This window comes from Heptranchias perlo, chromosome 15 (genome assembly GCF_035084215.1).
Source record: "Heptranchias perlo isolate sHepPer1 chromosome 15, sHepPer1.hap1, whole genome shotgun sequence".
NCBI lineage: Eukaryota > Metazoa > Chordata > Chondrichthyes > Hexanchiformes > Hexanchidae > Heptranchias > Heptranchias perlo.
The window spans coordinates 29,071,114-29,088,090 of NC_090339.1; the positions used below are offsets into that span (position 1 = coordinate 29,071,114).

The window sequence follows — 16,977 nt, forward strand, 5'->3', positions numbered from 1 at the left end:
TTTAAGAAGGGCGGCAGGGAAAAGCCTGGGAACTACAGACCAGTGAGCCTGACATCTGTAGTGGGTAAGTTGTTAGAGGGTATTCTGAGGGACAGAATCTACAGGCATTTGGAGAGGCAGGGACTAATTAGGAACAGTCAGCATGGTTTTGTGAGAGGAAAATCATGTCTCACGAATTTGATTGAGTTTTTTGAAGGGGTAACCAAGAAGATAGATGAGGGCTGTGCAGTAGACGTGGTCTACATGGACTTCAGCAAAGCATTTGACAAGGTACCGCATGGTAGGTTGTTACATAAGGTTAAATCTCATGGGATCCAAGGTGAGGTAGCCAATTGGATACAAAATTGGCTTGACGACAGAAGACAGAGGGTGGTTGTCGAGGGTTGTTTTTCAAACTGGATGCCTGTGTCCAGCGGTGTGCCTCAGGGATCGGTGCTGGGTCCGCTGTTATTTGTTATTTATATTAATGATTTGGATGAGAATTTAGGAGGCATGGTTAGTAAGTTTGCAGATGACACCAAGATTGGTGGCATTGTGGACAGTGAAGAAGGTTATCTAGGATTGCAACGGGATCTTGATAAATTGGGCCAGTGGGCCGATGAATGGCAGATGGAGTTTAATTTAGATAAATGTGAGGTGATGCATTTTGGTAGATCGAATCGGGCCAGGACCTACTCCGTTAATGGTAGGGCGTTGGGGAGAGTTATAGAACAAAGAGATCTAGGAGTACAGATTCATAGCTCCTTGAAAGTGGAGTCACAGGTGGATAGGGTGGTGAAGAAGGCATTCAGCATGCTTGGTTTCATTGGTCAGAACATTGAATGCAGGAGTTGGGATGTCTTGTTGAAGTTGTACAGGGCATTGGTGAGGCCACACTTGGAGTACTGTGTACAGTTCTGGTCACCCTATTATAGAAAGGATATTATTAAACTAGAAAGAGTGCAGAAAAGATTTACTAGGATGCTACCGGGACTTGATGGTTTGACTTACAGGGAGAGGTTAGACAGACTGGGACTTTATTCCCTGGAGAGTAGGAGGTTAAGGGGTGATCTTATAGAAGTCTATAAAATAATGAGGGGCATAGATAAGGTCGATAGTCAAAATCTTTTCCCAAAGGTAGGGGAGTCTATAACGAGGGGGCACAGATTTAAGGTGAGAGGGGAGAGATACAAAAGGATCCAGAGGGGCAATTTTTTCACTCAAAGGGTGGTGAGTGTCTGGAACGAGCTGCCAGAGGCAGTAGTAGAGGCGGGTACAATTTTGTCTTTTAAAAAGCATTTGGACAGTTACATGGGGAAGATGGGTATCGAGGGATATGGGCCAAGTGCAGGCAATTGGGACTAGCTTAGTGGTATAAACTGGGCGACATGGACATGTTGGGCCGAAGGGCCTGTTTCCATGTTGTAACTTCTATGATTCTATGATTCTATGATTCTATCACGGCAGACAAGCTTGTTGGGCCTGGAGGAAACACTCCTGCTCCTCCAGGCTCACAAGCAGTGCAATAAATGCACTCATCTGTTGCTCTGGGCCTTCTCACCTTCTCTTACGTGGTGAGAATCACGAGCCCTGGGAATCCCGGCCCCCAGGAGTTAAAATAAAAAAGTTATTAAAATGGAGGCACGTAACCTCCTTAAAAGATTTTACTGACCGACCCGCCTCCTGAAAGCAGATTGGTCACTGGTCCCCCCGACCCGTCCCCTCAACCCGCCTCCGTTAAAACCGGGAGTGGGCAGGTTGGAGATGAGCTGGGGTCGGGTTTTACAATTTTACAATTTTTAGCTTCCCACCAGCCCCCAACCCACCCGTCCTTGAGGGTTAAAATTACCCCTGAGATGTCAGGGAAAATCCAGGGAAGGTGAACAGACAGTTTAGATTTTATTGCTTTACACAGTGTTGAATATATGGAATAGGCTGATAATGGCCCATAAATTGCTCTGAGCGGCAAACCGCTCCATAGATTTATACTCACCCACTGACTTACTGTGGTCTTTACTGAGGGAACTTCCTCTAATAGGAAACAGAGAAGAGCCCAGCATTAGCTCCAACGAAGCTAGGACCTATGGGAGAAACAAGAAGATCGATCTCTCCCCTCGACCAATCAGATTGCAGCATCCTTGACAAGCCATGAACATTCAAAACAAGCTGCCTCGTAAAAACCAGAAAGTGAAAGCTGCAACAATAAAATCATTTGTAAAACAGTTACAGATTGCGAAAAATGGGAGAGTAAGAAATAATTAATTAATAATTTCAATTAATTAAATAACATTTGGAATAAAAAAAAACTAGTATCAGTAATGGTGGCCATGAAACTACCGGATTGTCGTAAAAACCCATCTGGTTCACTAATGTCCTTTAGGGAAGGAAACCTGCCGTCCTTACCTGGTCTGGCCTATATGTGACTCCAGACCCACAGCAATGTGGTTGATTCTTAATTGCCCTCTGAAATGGCCGAGCAAGCCACTCAGTTGTTCATGAAGGCGGCTCACCACCACCTTCTCAAGGGCAATTTGGGATGGGCAATAAATGCTGGCCTTCCCAGCGACACCCACATCCCATGAACGAATAAAAAAAATTGAATTAAATAAAAGAAACAGAAGGAAAAAGTTTTAAAAAATCAAATTTTTTAATTAATTTTTTTTTTTAATGACCAAAAACGATTAAAATAAGGAGTAATGAGATTCCACGTTTTTAAAAGTTAATTTTTAGTTGTTTGGCAGTCATTAAGACTTATTTTCGACGTGGTATATTTAAATGTACCTGTTTTGTGGCGATATTGGTTAGCTTCCAGCTGGGCAGAACAGCAAGTTGGCGCCGGTCCGTTGATTCGATTGATTGCAGTCGGCGAGATCACTTTAAGGAAAACCTGTCGGATCGTCGGTGAACCAGGAAGAACATGTTCCAGATTTCCATGTTTGTCTGCATATGTGCGAACATTGGCCATGAACAACAGTGAGCGCTGTTGAACTCATCGTCCTTTTTAAAGCAAATGGAGACACCAGTAACATTGTATGGAGAGGGCAGCTGTCATGGTGGTCAGCTCGACCAATTGGAATAACCTGTACAGGCCAGCAGAAGAAAGCAAGTACAACCAGTAATGAGCAGCTCCAACAGGGCAAGTTGTGGCAAGGGGCAAGCAGGAGTGATGGAGAACAGGGGCAGGTCTCGTTGTACAAGTCAACATTCTCAGCAATCACTCTAATGAAGTCAAAGTACTGCTCGGAGCTGCTGGACAAAAACCTAGAAACTGTACTAAAATGTGCCGTTTCTGATAAATCCATGCCAGAATTCCAAACTTTAGTGAAAGAGAGAGACTGCAAAGTTTCACACTGAATGGTGGTAGATGTTTAAGTAAATATAGATGTGCAGCACATCTACCTATATTTTATGTAAGGTGTTTTCTACTAAAATTAGTGCATGTGGCTAAAACGGTATCGCCACAGCTAGTCAATGATTTCTATTGAACACTGCGATAGACCACTATGGTCTCTTATTGTCCTGTACACTCCAAGTTCTTACCTCTACCAATGCATGACTCTACCATTTTGGTTTCTCACTTCCCCTGCTAGCAACTCCCTACTCAAAGCAGTACAGAACAGAAACTGATTAGACTGGGGCTGAAAACTTGCATATACCCTGCTTTATGGTGCCAACTAGCCCTCACTGCCACAATCCTACCTCAGAACCTCTTTTTACCTGAGATTCTGGTTGATTTTTTTCCTTTCTGGTGGTTGGTTGGGTGAAGGTGGGGAAAAAAGTGTCAGGAAATTCTCTGAAAAACATCATTTTGGATTGAAACCTGGGTTTTAGACAAATGTTTACCAATCCCAATCATCCACCCAGATTTCTCCAAATGGTTGCAAAATCTCCCAGTTCAGGCACAGATCATCCAGCAAAGCCGAAGTCTTAAGCCACGTGTAAGTTTTACACATACTTGAAATAAATTTAAAAACTGCCTCATCTGTAAGGCAGAATGGAATATTGATTTGTTCTCACGAATATAGGGGGGACTTTTAGCCCCCAAGAACGGGTGGGTAATTAAAATAGTTGATTTTTCCAGCACGACCGCAACCCGGGTCTAACACACCCACTTCTGGGTTTAACGGAGGCGTGTTTGGATGCGTGTGAGTAACCTCCTCGCCGTAGTCGGATCCCTAAGTAATGCAGGCGGGCGGGTAGTTATCCGAGCAATTAACGTCATTCTGAGACGTTGGGCCTGATTTTAGCAGGCCTGCGGGTTTCCGGCGGGTTGGGTTTCGGGTGCGTGGCCTCCGCGCCCGGTGAAATTAGTGGGTTGCCCGCGCGATCATAGCAGGCAATGCACTAATTGGAATCAATTACCTGTTCCTCCGGGGTCTGCGCTGCTGGTCTGCGCGTCGGGCGGGCTGCGCATGCGCAGTACGATCTGTCAGCTGGAGGCTCTCTAGTTAAAGGGGCAGTCCTCCACTGACAGATGCTGCAACCAATGGAACAAATTACATCATGGAGCAGCCCAGGGGGAAGGCTGCTCCCAGTTTAATGATGCCTCACCCCAGGTATCATCAGATGGGGTGAGGAGGAGGGGGAGGACAGAGATCTTCCACCCGGCGGGCGGGAGGAAGCGGCATGCCTCTGCCACCAAGGCCTGGCTCGAGGTGGCAGAGGGGGTCACCTGCACCACCAACATATCGCCCACTGCATACAGTGCAGGAGGCGCTCCAATGACCTCAGTAGGTCAGCCACAGTGAGAACACGTAGTCTTTCCCCTACACTCCGTCTGCCACAACACTGCCCCCACCCCACATCTCCTTCGGCACCGCCAACACTACTCTGTCACATCACCCCTCATACCCACTCAAACCCCATCCTCATCTTACCTGCATCTACTCACCTCGCCAGTACTCACCCGCCACTAACACGCAACCCAATCCTCATACAATCTCATGGCTCTATCCCATACTCACCCTCTCGTGCATCTCTCTCACGGCCAGCCTCACTCAACCTGCCACCACCTGTGCTGCAGCCACAGGGCATGCATCGCATATGTGCAGTAGGCAGCGTATGGCAAACGTGTCGTGAGCATGAAGGGGATGCACAAGGGTGTCTGAGGGTTTGCCATGGGTGTTACCTATATTGAATTTCAGAGCAACAAACATCACACATTATATTGGCACCACCACTGCCATGTCTCCGCGAATCCTGTCTGTTGTGTCCAATAATGCCCGCTCCTGGGTATCACTATGAGGACCCACCACTGATGCCACCCATTGTGTTACTGCAGAGTAGGTGCAGGTGTATTTGCAGGGCTCTTCCGCGCAGACGACTGAGAGACATCGGCGGTGTACCCGGCTGCACCCTGGAAGGATGCGGAGGAGAAGTTGTGGAGGGCAGTGGTGACTTTGGCAGCGACAGGTAAGCAGATGGTGCTGGGGCCAGCCAGGAGCAGCTCGGCATGAAAGAGCCTGCAGATCTCCACGACTACATGTCGAGTGAATCTGCGCCTCCGTGTGCACTGCTGCTCGGAGAGGTCCGGGGAGCTGCGCCTCGGTCTGTGGACCCTGTGGCGAGGGTAGTGCCCTCTGCGACGCGTCTCTCTCTGTGGTAGCCCTCCCTCCTGCTGTACAGGTGGATGTGTCACAGCACTCTGTTGTGGAGCTCCACGTGTCAGAGGTGGACGGCGTGGATGGCGAGGCTGGTGATGCTGTTCGCCCTCCGAGGGGGTCATGACTGCAAGGTAGGCACATGTCTCCGGACCCCGGGGTGAGTGTGCAGGTTGGTCACTTTGACCGTTAGGAGGGGGGTGGTGGAGGCCACACTTTGTCCCAAGTGACAGAGCGGCCTCCTGCAATGGGTGAGGGTCTCCCCCCCCCACCTGTCGAATGGACCTTTGCAGCTGCCACAGGCTGATGGCTGCAACACGTCCAGTTCAACTAGGACTGTTTCCCCCAGTGTGTGAAACAGTCCCATGTTTCCCCAAAATCACACACAGTCCCTTAATCAGGTCAGTTAATGACCTGAACAAGCGAAATAAATAACCTCAAGTGGCATCCCGCTGGCTTTAATTGCCTGCGGGATTCCCACCAGCGGGGGCCACGCACGCATCCCCGCACTTCATCGGGAAACCCGGAAGTGGGCGGGATCGTGGCGGGATCCCGTCACGTGACTGGATATCGGGATTTTCGGGGCCCGCCCGCTGGAAACCCACAGGAAACCCGACGGTAAAATCGAGCCCGTTATTTAGGTCTTTTAAAATTGATTTAACATCTCCACCATGGGTCCGTACCCCCAACCCGCGATGTCTGACATCCCCCCCCCGATGTCTGATTCCAACCCCTAACGATACAAATATAATTATAAACATTTATCCACCTTCTAGCCTTCCAGCATCTCCTTGTAGTGACCTCCCTCCTGGCATCTGCTCCTCAGCTGCTTTCCCACCCAACAGGCAGCCAAGCCTGTCAATCAAGCTGGTTATCAGGCGGGAAACCTTTTGAAAAATTTTAAAACAGGTCCTACCATTAAATTCAGTACTTCTGGGTATCCTGTCCTCAAAGCTCGCCTCCCTCCCCCGCCCCCACCGCTGTCTTCCCAGCTCCAACTTAATATTGGAGCCCTAGAGTAACATTTGAATGTACTGCAGAATGTTTTTATCTGTAACAAATATTTACAACAGTAAATCATGAGTTTTGTGTGGGGAACCAATACAACCCAGTACTAGTATATAAATACATTACAACGATTAGGTCTCTTTTCAAATTATGCTTGTGAGAATTAATGGTTATAATTTCTATATTAATTTGCCTCATATTCCCGCGTTAGCAATGGCACATAATGTATGAGGAGCACAGTTCTGCAGGGTGAGGGGTAATAATTTGAGGGAGGGCACACTTGATATTTCCTCCTCTCGCCCTCGTAGAACAGCATGAATTCTGCAGTTTAAATACTTCAAATATTAATAAAGTCCATCTCACAGAGTAAGAGGCTGTGTGGTGTTTTCGACATTATTTTCTGTATCTGTTCAGGAAATGGCCTCAGTGACTTTCCTGGCGTCATGGGACATAATTTGTTTCCTGGTACACCGACATAATTCCAGCATTTCAACACAGGAAACACAGGAATCTCACACTGGTGAGACTCAATACAGGAAAAGTACTTCAATTATATAATTGATTTTGTGCCAAAAACTGCATTTCGTGTTGCTAAATAGAATCAACTTTAGTACACTTTCCACTTTGTTGCTGACGCACATTAAAATAATAAATTTGGGCCCTCCCCATGGCTTTGTGGGTGAATGGACAGTTCATTGCGCTACCGACACAGAGCAGGAAGGTTCCAGACTCAAACCCTGATACGTGCTGAGATATCTAATCTCATACAGACAGCCACACGAGTGCTACAAGAAATCCAGCGCCCCTGAGCTAGGGCGCAAAAGTGAGCCCAGGTCCCCACTTTTGATTGCTATTCGGTGATGTGCCTTGAATCCATGTTTGTGGGCATAGGGAGGATGTAGAATTGTTTCTACTGTGATGCTCCCCACAATGGGATAACCTGTCAACACTCACCATCCAGGTTTACACATGAGGAATGGCCATCTGAGTGAAGGGTAGCACTGCAACCCAGGGTGGGTCAATGCCTACAGGAAAAAAGGAGAGAAAATTGGGAAAAAAGTACATAAAATATTACCCCACGCGAAAGAGAAAGTGGGTGAAACAGACACCAAAACAGAACTCACTCTGATTTCTTCATGTGTCAGATGCAACATTAGGAAAATGATTATGTAGATACATCCAGCAATAAAATCCAGTGATTAAAAAGCAGAATGTAAGCTTTCTAAGCAATAAATATAATGTGAAGCAGACTCAAGAACCCTTAAGTTTGAAATATAATCTGACGTGAAGAAATCATTTGGAACATGTGAAGCATTTTGTATAGACTTAAGCAATTTGTGTTTGCCACATTTGACAGAAGCTCCCATCCTTTTATAAGATGAACCTATTAAAATTCCAGTTGTCGCATATACATTTTGATGGAGAGTATTTTGTGTGCACCACAGCTCAGCCTTGAAGTATATTACTTTATATTTCTTAAAGGACTGTCACTGAATAAAATGAATTACATACGCTCTTCGAGTGATTAGCAATAACAATATTTTTTTCACTGCGGAAATGTTTTTTTGGGTGATCAACTGCTCAATAGTGATACATTAATCATCTATGGCACTATGAGGTCATAGACTAAATCTCCATTTACAGCTTCACTCATAGAGCAAACCTCTATCTATCAAATGCCATAACACTGTAATCTACTGAAATCAGTAACAAAATTAATGTTTAAAGTAAGAGCTAATGCATTCATACATACTTTTTAATTAAAATCTTTTTGGAGTGATAGTCTGCCAGTGAGATATCTTGATGTCAAGCAATATGCTAGATGAAGGCAGACATAACTAATGGCTCTGACAATCCCCCAACTTGATATATATTTATTCCTATTTAAATTTCTAATAAATTGCATAATTGATCTTGAGGCAGCAGGTTTTAAATCCATGGGCCCAATTTCCCATTTGTCATTAACTTGTGTCATTTGTCCAACCCTCCCATCCTTCCTCTGTGCTTGAGTAGTATTACATTACAATTTTGTACTGTCTAACGCTGCGTTCAGCATGCCAACCCGCTGCAGGCATTGATTTTGTTTTTATTACAAGGAAAATGGCAGGAAATTCAGTGCCTATTATCTGGTAAAATACTTTTTTGAAGGTTTTTTTCCCCAAGGCAGTGCTCTGGGACTCAATCAAGCAGCCAGAGACCTTGACAGTGTTTATGCGGGCACCATAGCTGAGCTTGATAATGTTCTTACCCAAAACAGTTCATGGCTGGCTATCAGCAGTGGCATTTCTGGCTGATTTTTCCTCTGCCTAGTCCAGTGATTTTTTTTATACATTCGTTCATGAGATGTGGGCGTCACTGGCAAGGCCAGCATTTATTGCCCATCCCTAATTGCCCTTGAGAAGGTGGTGGTGAGCCGCCTTCTCGAACCGCTGCAGTCCGTGTGGTGAAGGTTCTCCCACAGTGCTGTTAGGTAGGGAGTTCCAGGGTTTTGACCCAGCGACGATGATATCTTGGTCCATTTACAAGCGCCCTTACTGCTGCACTGGCTAAGATGGGCTAACTCAGCACAGACTGAAGATCAAATCTTTTGGTTTGCGTAGCTTATTGTTACAGCACATGATGCATTTAAACACTAAGCCATTGGGAGAGTGCTCTGGCATTTTCTAAGTTTAAATATTTCAATTTTGTGTTTAATGGTCCTGACATCACCATTAGCGCTGATTCCAGCAAGATCCATTCGTATCTGTACATTGAATTTGGAAGTAAAAAGACTTTGTGTTGTAGTTTATTAACATGCCAATCAGATCTGAGGTGCAAACAAATGCTGAATCTACCCAATTGTTTCATTTGTCCTCCGAAACATGCTAAGTGACAAAATCCCAATTGCAGTCATAAAATGTGTTTCCTTTTTGTTTTTCAGTGGAATGAAATAGTGTTTTTCAGAACAATGCACCACATGTAACTTATGTATGCCTTAAAAATATATAATTCTGGCCTGTGTATCAAACAGTTTATTTTGATGGGAGATAGGAGCTCAGCCCATACTGGAATGTCTCTTCATTATCGGATAAATACTCATATATAACCCATATTATTTTGTGGTGGAGAGGGGGGGCATGGCAATAAGCAGCAATTTATTTCTCCCTCAAAATGAAGACTTCTGTATTTATTCTTCTACATCCATTTAATTTAATATAAAGCCTGTGAGGTAAACCTGGGGGGAGTGGGTGGCGGAGTGGTGGAGATTTCCTCTCATCGGTGCCTGTTAGTGATATTGTAAACATAAGAAGATTTCTACGTATTCTTTCAGAGAGTTTTTATAATTTGGCTAGAAATAGCAAACATAGAAAATCTTGCAATGTTTATGCTGTTACAGAAAAGATGTAGCACATTTAACTGTTGATATATATGCACTTTTTTGGGTGGGGGTGGGTGAAGAGTTAACATAGAAAATAGGAGCAAGTGTAGGCCATTCGGCCCTTCGGGCCTGCTCCGCCATTCAAAATGATCATGTTTGATCGTCTAACTCAGTACCCTGTTCCCGCTTTTTCCCCATATCCCTTGATCCCTTTAGCATTAAGAAATATATCTATCTCCTTCTTGAATACATAGAATGACTTGGCCTCCACTGCCTTCTGTGGTAGAGAATTCCACAGGTTCACCACCCTCAGAGTGAAGAAATTTGGGTGTTTGGTTTGATTAATGCAGGGTCAGAACCTGAGAATGAGCATAAAATAGTAAATATTCTGAATGACTACTTCCTCCAAGTATTCACAAGGGAAAACATAAGCAATATGCCCTCTCCAAATGAAGATATCCCAAGCATGATCAATGACTTCAGTATAAGGTGGGGAAACTTTAGGAGGCAATAATCTGGGACAAAATTAATTGGCATTTGGAAAAGTATGGGCTAATAAATAAAAGTCAGCACAGATTTGTTAAAGGAAAATCGTGTTTTACTAACGTGATTGAGTTCTTTGATGAAGTAACAGAGAGGGTTGATGACAGTAGTGCGGTTGATGTGTACATGGGGTTTCAAAAGGCATTTGATAAAGTACCACATAATAGATTTGTTAGCAAAATTAAAGCCCATGGCGTTAAAGGGACAGTGGCAGCGTGGATACAAAATTTGCTAAGGGACAGAAAGCAGAGAGTAGTGGTCAATGGTTGTTTTTCAGACTGGAGGGAAGTATACAGTGATGTTCCCCAGGAGTCCATATTAGGACCACTGTTCTTTTTGATATATATTAATGACCTGGACTTGGGTATAGAGGGAATAATTTCAAAGTTTGCAGATGACACAAAACTCGAAAATGTGGTTAACAATGTGGAGGAAAGTAACAAACTTCAGGAGGACATAGACAGACTGGTGAAATGGGCAGACACATGCCAGATCAAATTTAATGCTGAGAAGTATGAAGTGATACATTTTGATGGGAAGAATGAGAGGCAATATAAAATAAATGGTACAATTTTAAAGGGGGTGCAGGAACAGAGAGACCTAGGGTGCATGTACCCAAATCTTAAAAAAGCATATGGGATCGTGGGCTTTATTAATAGAGGCATAGAGTACAAAAGCAGGGAAGTTATGCTGAGCCTTTATAAATCTCTGGTTAGGCCTCAGCTGGAGTATTGTGCTCAATTCTGGGCACCACACTTTAAGAAGGATGTCAAGGCCCTAGAGAGGCTGCAGGCCTCATTCCTGGTACCATTTACTAGAATGGTACCAGGAATGAGGGACTTCAGTTATGTGGAGAGACTGGAGAAGCTGGGTTGTTCTCCTTAGAGCAGAGAAAGTTAAGAGGAGATTCGATAGAGGTGTTCAAAATCAGAACGGTTTTGATAGAGTAAATAAGGAGAAACTGTTTCCAGTGGCAGAAGGGTCAGTAACCAGAGGACACAGATTTAAGGTGATTGGTAAAAGAACCAGAGGTGACATGAGGAAGCATTTATTTTTTACACAGCGAGTTGTTATCATGTGGAATGCATTGCATGAAAGGGTGTTGGAAGCAGATTCAAAAGTACCTTTCAAAAGAGAATTGGATAAATACTTGAAGGGAAAAAATTTACAGGGCTATGGGGAAAGAGCAGGGGAGTGGGACTAATTGGATAGCTCTACCAAAGAGCCAGCGCAGGCACGATGTGCCGAATGGCCTCCTTTTGTGCTGTATCCTATTATGACACTATGATAAAAGAGATGGAAGTCTTGGCAGGGTAAATAGACTCAATACAATAAAGAAATGGTTGGACAAAATATAAAAGTGGGCAGAACAACGGGAGATGAAATTTAATGTGGACAAGTGTAAAGTGCTACACATGGGAAGGAAAAATAGACGACACGCATACTCCATGAATGGTATTGAAATAGCTAAGGATGAAGCTGAGACATAGGAGTCTTAGTGGATTGGACGCTGAAGTTGTCCAACCAATGCAGAGCAGCAATCAACACCACGAATAGAATGTTGGATTACATAGTCAAAATAGTAGAATATAGATCAGAGAAGGTAATGATCAAAGTGTACATTGCTGGCCTGACCACACCATGAAGACTGTGACCATTTCTGGTCATCAAGAAACAAGAGAGGCATTCAAGCTGGAGGGGCAGTGGTGAGAAAACCCATCATGCTGATCCCTGGGCCCAAATTTTAACCCCACGAACAGGTGAGTTGGGGGCCGGTGGGAAGGTAAAATTTGTAAAAAACTAAAACCCAACCCAAACTCACCACCGACCCACCCACTTCCGGTTTTAACGGAGGTGGGACGAGGGACGGGCGACTAACCCACTCTTAGGAGGTGGATTGGTCAGTGAAAACTTTCAAGGAGGCTGCAGGCCTCCATTTTTATAGCTTCTTTATTATTAACTCCTGGGGGACGGGATTGCTGGACCTTCTGCTTCACACTACGCGAGTGGAGATGAGAAGGCCTGAAACAGCAAGTAAGCGCTTTTATCGCACTACTTATGGGCCCGAAGGAGCAGGAGTGTTTCCCCCAGGCCCAACAAGCCTACCTGCAGCGACTCCCTCCCCCCCCCACGATCTCCGACCACCCACACGCTGTCCAAACGCCCATATGATCTCCGACCCCCGACCCCTGATAACTCTCGGCCCCCCCCGATGATTCCTGGCCCTCGATGACTCTCGACTCCCCCGATGACTCCTGACCCCAATGACTGACCCCCGATGACCCCGACCCCCACCGATGACTCCCGACCCCCAATGACCGACCCTTGATGACTCCCGACCCCTCGTGATCGATTCCTGATGACACCCGACCCACGATGACCCCGACCCCCCAATGAGCCCTGACCGCGGCCTCACCCCCCCCTCCCTGACCAACCTCCACCCCAGTCCCCCCACCCATCTAAGATTTACCTGCTTGCATCCGCTTCCTGGCTCTTCTCCCGTCCGGCTGACAGCTGGTCAATCAGGCTGGCCTGTCGGGCGGGAAACTGACAAAAAAAAAAGAAATCTTTATGACAAAATCGTAAGGACGTCTGAGAAACCTGTCCTTCCGGGTTTCCAGTCAGGAAATCCCCCCCCAAACCCCTCCGCCCTCTTCCCAGCTCTGGGCTAAAATTTATCCACTAGTGTCAGGGGTCTAAGCTGTGAGGAAAGTCGGGAGAAAGGCATTTAAGAGGTGATCTTTAGAGATATAAAAGTTAAGGGTGTAAACAAAATTAACCTGGAATATTACTTTAAATGAAACTGCAGGAGTAAAATTGGATGATATGAGTTTAAACCAATGAAAGGTAATTTTAGAATTGATATCAGGAATATTACTCCCAGTTGTTTGTGTCCAGCAGGAAATTACATACAATGAAAGGTTTATTTTATCTTAAGAGTCAGGTCATTCTTGACTGCAAATAATTAATTTCTTTCACAGGTTGTGGAGACCTGGCCACAACAATCTATGAAACAGGTACATGCTGTGCATTACACCAGCAAAAGCATTACTAAATAGGTGCTTAATATTTAGCTGTGCTTCTTGTAAGTTCATATAAATGTGCTCCAACATGTAGCTTATAGTAAACAGCTGTAACTAACAATCACCTTCTGGGTAGATAAAATAATATAATAATCCTAGAAAAAGATTCTATGTAAAATTTCCATCTTTATAAAGTATTGAATAGAATGGGAAATAGCTAAAGATAATCACTTTGATAAGGAAGGGCCATGGATCCGTTTTTTCAAAAGAAAAATAGTTATCATCTAGTTTCCCATTTATCTGCCAAAATGTTCCCAGGACGAAGAATTGCACAAGACGAATTCTTTTATTATTTGTATCATTTCCTTTTCTTGGTGAATAAAGCTACATAATGTCTTGGCTTTGATATTGTACTTGTCTTCATTCCCGTGTCTACAGTATTATTGTGCCACGAGTACATCAATGTTTGGGGACTGCTGATTACCCGACAATTTCCATTATCCAATGGGAATCTATAAGAACATAAGAAATAGGAGCAAGAGTAGGCCATACAGCTCCTGGAGCCTGCTCCGCCATTCAATCAGATCGTGGCTGATCTTTGACCTCAACTCCACTTTCCCGCCCTTAGAGTCCAAAAATCTATCAATCTCAGCCTTGAATATACTCAACGACTAAGCATCCACAGCCCTCTGGGGTAGAGAATTCCAAAGATTCACAATTCTCTGAGTGAAGAAATTTCTCCTCATCTCAGTACTAAATGGCTGACCCCTTATCCTGAGACTATGAAACCTAGTTCTAGCCTCTCCAGCCGGGGGAAACAACCTCTCAGCATTTACCCTGTCAAGCCCCCTTGGAATCTTATATGTTTCGATGAGATGACCTCTCATTCTTCTAAACTCCAGAGAGTATTGTCCCATTATGCTGGATAATTGAGGTTCCAGCATAAATAATACGAAATAGTCAAAATAAAAGTTCTATCTGATGGTCCAGAGTCAAATTGAACTCCATACCTTGGAAAGCTACGGCTTCAGCCCTGGTCCATGTTGAGTTAGCATGTCTCAGCTAGGACAGTTGTAGGGTAGCTACAATTAATCGTTGCAATCCTGGACTTGGGAATATAAAATGAGTTAAAGTTCTCACTCGTCATCGCTAACCAGTGACGACCTTGTGTCCATTGAGCAAGGACATAATTAGGCTTGGTTGTGATGTTTTCCATTTAGTACATCCAGGAAACAAAGGTACAAGCTGTGCTTTACGCCAGCAGAAGCATCACTAAACATGGTGCTTAATGTTTTGCTGTGTTTTTGAGAGTGCTCCTCCCACTGCAGCTTCAGTTACCTCCAATCCTAAAGTCATCCTTGGCTCCTTCCTATTTTGCCATTCAGTGATATGATCCATAGGCACAAGGTCAATTTCCATATGTATTCAGATGACACTCAAGTTTATCTCACCACTATCATTCTTGACTCGACGATTGTTGTTATCCAAAAGCAATTCATGGATGAGCCAGATTTTCTCCAGATCGACATTGGCAAGACTGAAAACATCTTATTTGGCTCTTGCCAAAATTTGTGCAAGTCAGGTGCCAATTTTATTTCCCTTCCTGGCTACTGGTTCAGACAGAACCAGACAGTGTGCAATGTCACCCAAGCTAAGCTTCAAACCTCACATCAAGTCCATTGACAATACTGCCTACTTCCACTTTTCCAACATTGCTCATCTACATCCCTACTTCATCTCGATCTCTCCTGAAACCTCCATGCATGATTTTTCACTTCCAATAACAATAACTTGCATTTATATGGTGCCTTTAATATAGAAAAACATGCCAAGGCACTTCACAGAGTTGTAATCAGACAAAATTGGACACCGAATCAAGAGATGAGATATGAGGAGGGATGACCAAAACCTTGGTTAAAGAGATGGGTTTTAAGGAGGGTCTTAAAGGAAGAAAGGGAGGTAGAGAGGTGGAGCAGGTCCAATGATTTCTCGAATGGGCTCCTCGCCAACTTTCCATGCTCTCCGGCATGTAAACTCCAACTCATTCCAAACTTTGCTGCCTGTATCCTACCCCCTATTATGTTCAGCACTCCTGTGGTCACGAACTTACATTGGCAACCCCTTCCTCTAGCACCTAAAAGTTAAAGCTGATGGGTTAAAACTTCTATGGGGGTTCTCCTGATCTCCCGCTGTAAATTTGGTGGATGATTGGTGGAAGTCCCAGAAAAGTGGTGGGAGATCAGGAGAATCTGCTTGAGGTACAGATTAGCCATGATCTACTGGAATGGTGGACCTGGCTCAAGGGGCTGAATGATCTTCCACTGAAGTTACAGCAGGAGTTTGGGAGAACCTTCATGGAAATTTTATCTATGGTAAGGTGCTACAGAAATGCAATTTTTTCCTTTTCTTTCTTATTCACTGTTAGAAACATATGTTCATAGAATCATAGAAAGTTACGGCACAGAAGAAGGCCATTTGGCCCATCGTGTCCGTGCTGGCCAAAAAAGAGCTGTCCAGCTTAATCCCACTGTCCAAGTAAGCACTTGTTCCATAGCCCTGTAGGTTACGGCACTTCAAGTGCACAGCCAAGTACTTTTTAAATGAGTTGAGGGTTTCTGCCTCTACCACCCTTTCAGACAGTGAGTTCTAGACCCCCATCATCCTCTGGGTGAAAACATTTCTCCTCAGCTCCCCTCTAGACCTTCTACCAATTATTTTAAATCAATGCCCCTTGGTCACTGACCCTTCTACTAAGGGAAATAGGTCCTTCCTATCCACTCTATCTAGGCCCCTCATAATTTTATACACCTCAATTAAATCACCCCTCAGCCTCCTCTGTTCCAATGAAAACAACCCCAGCCTATCCAATCTTACCTCATAGCTAACATTCTCCAGTCCTGGCAACATCCTCATACATCTCCTCTGTGCCCTCTCTAGTGCAATCACATCTTTCCTGTTGATCTATTCTTTTGAAAAGGCATTTAGTATCATATACAGCGGAAACCAGGAACACACAGATATCATTACATATACCAAACTATAGAATCTCCAAAGTTTTGCTTGAAAATCCTCCAAAATATCCACTTTAACCACTTCCATTACCAATGTATTCCATCCTAGCTACTCTTCTTGTGGGACAAGGAAAACATTAATTTTGAAAGCATTAATTCTAAAGTACAAGCTACTCATACTTTTGGTCAATACCTGAGCAGTATTTTAGGGCACTATTAATGATTGACCAGCCAACGTGGCTCTTTGATGAGACCTGTAGGGGTAGACCTGGGATTCTTCTTGTGCTGCTCCAGATAAGCCGGCAAACCAGGTGGGTTTGGTCCTAGCTGGACAAGCTACGTGAAGCTTACGAATGCTCGATGCTGGTTTTAACCATTTAAATCCTAATAGTTACCCTCTGCAGATTTGGAGGTCCCAAAGCCTTGGCTTATGTCAACCTGCATCTAAGTTCTCT

At 44.4% G+C, this 16,977-nt stretch overlaps 1 long non-coding RNA gene across 5 annotated transcripts in view; it reads right to left on the reverse strand.

Moving 5' to 3' along the window:
- Positions 1-16,977, reverse strand: part of LOC137332940 (uncharacterized) — an 88,787-nt gene that overhangs the window by 64,181 nt on the left and 7,629 nt on the right. For 4 of the 5 annotated variants that reach the window (XR_010965762.1, XR_010965764.1, XR_010965760.1 and 1 more), the window contains exons 2-6: positions 12,959-13,035; positions 7,542-7,612; positions 6,349-6,466; positions 2,761-2,976; positions 1,973-2,173 (exon numbers count right to left, since the gene is read on the reverse strand). This is a non-coding gene — a long non-coding RNA (uncharacterized lncRNA). The remainder of the gene's footprint in view (positions 1-1,972; positions 2,174-2,760; positions 2,977-6,348; positions 6,467-7,541; positions 7,613-12,958; positions 13,036-16,977) is intronic. The other variant, XR_010965761.1, reaches the window with a different exon arrangement.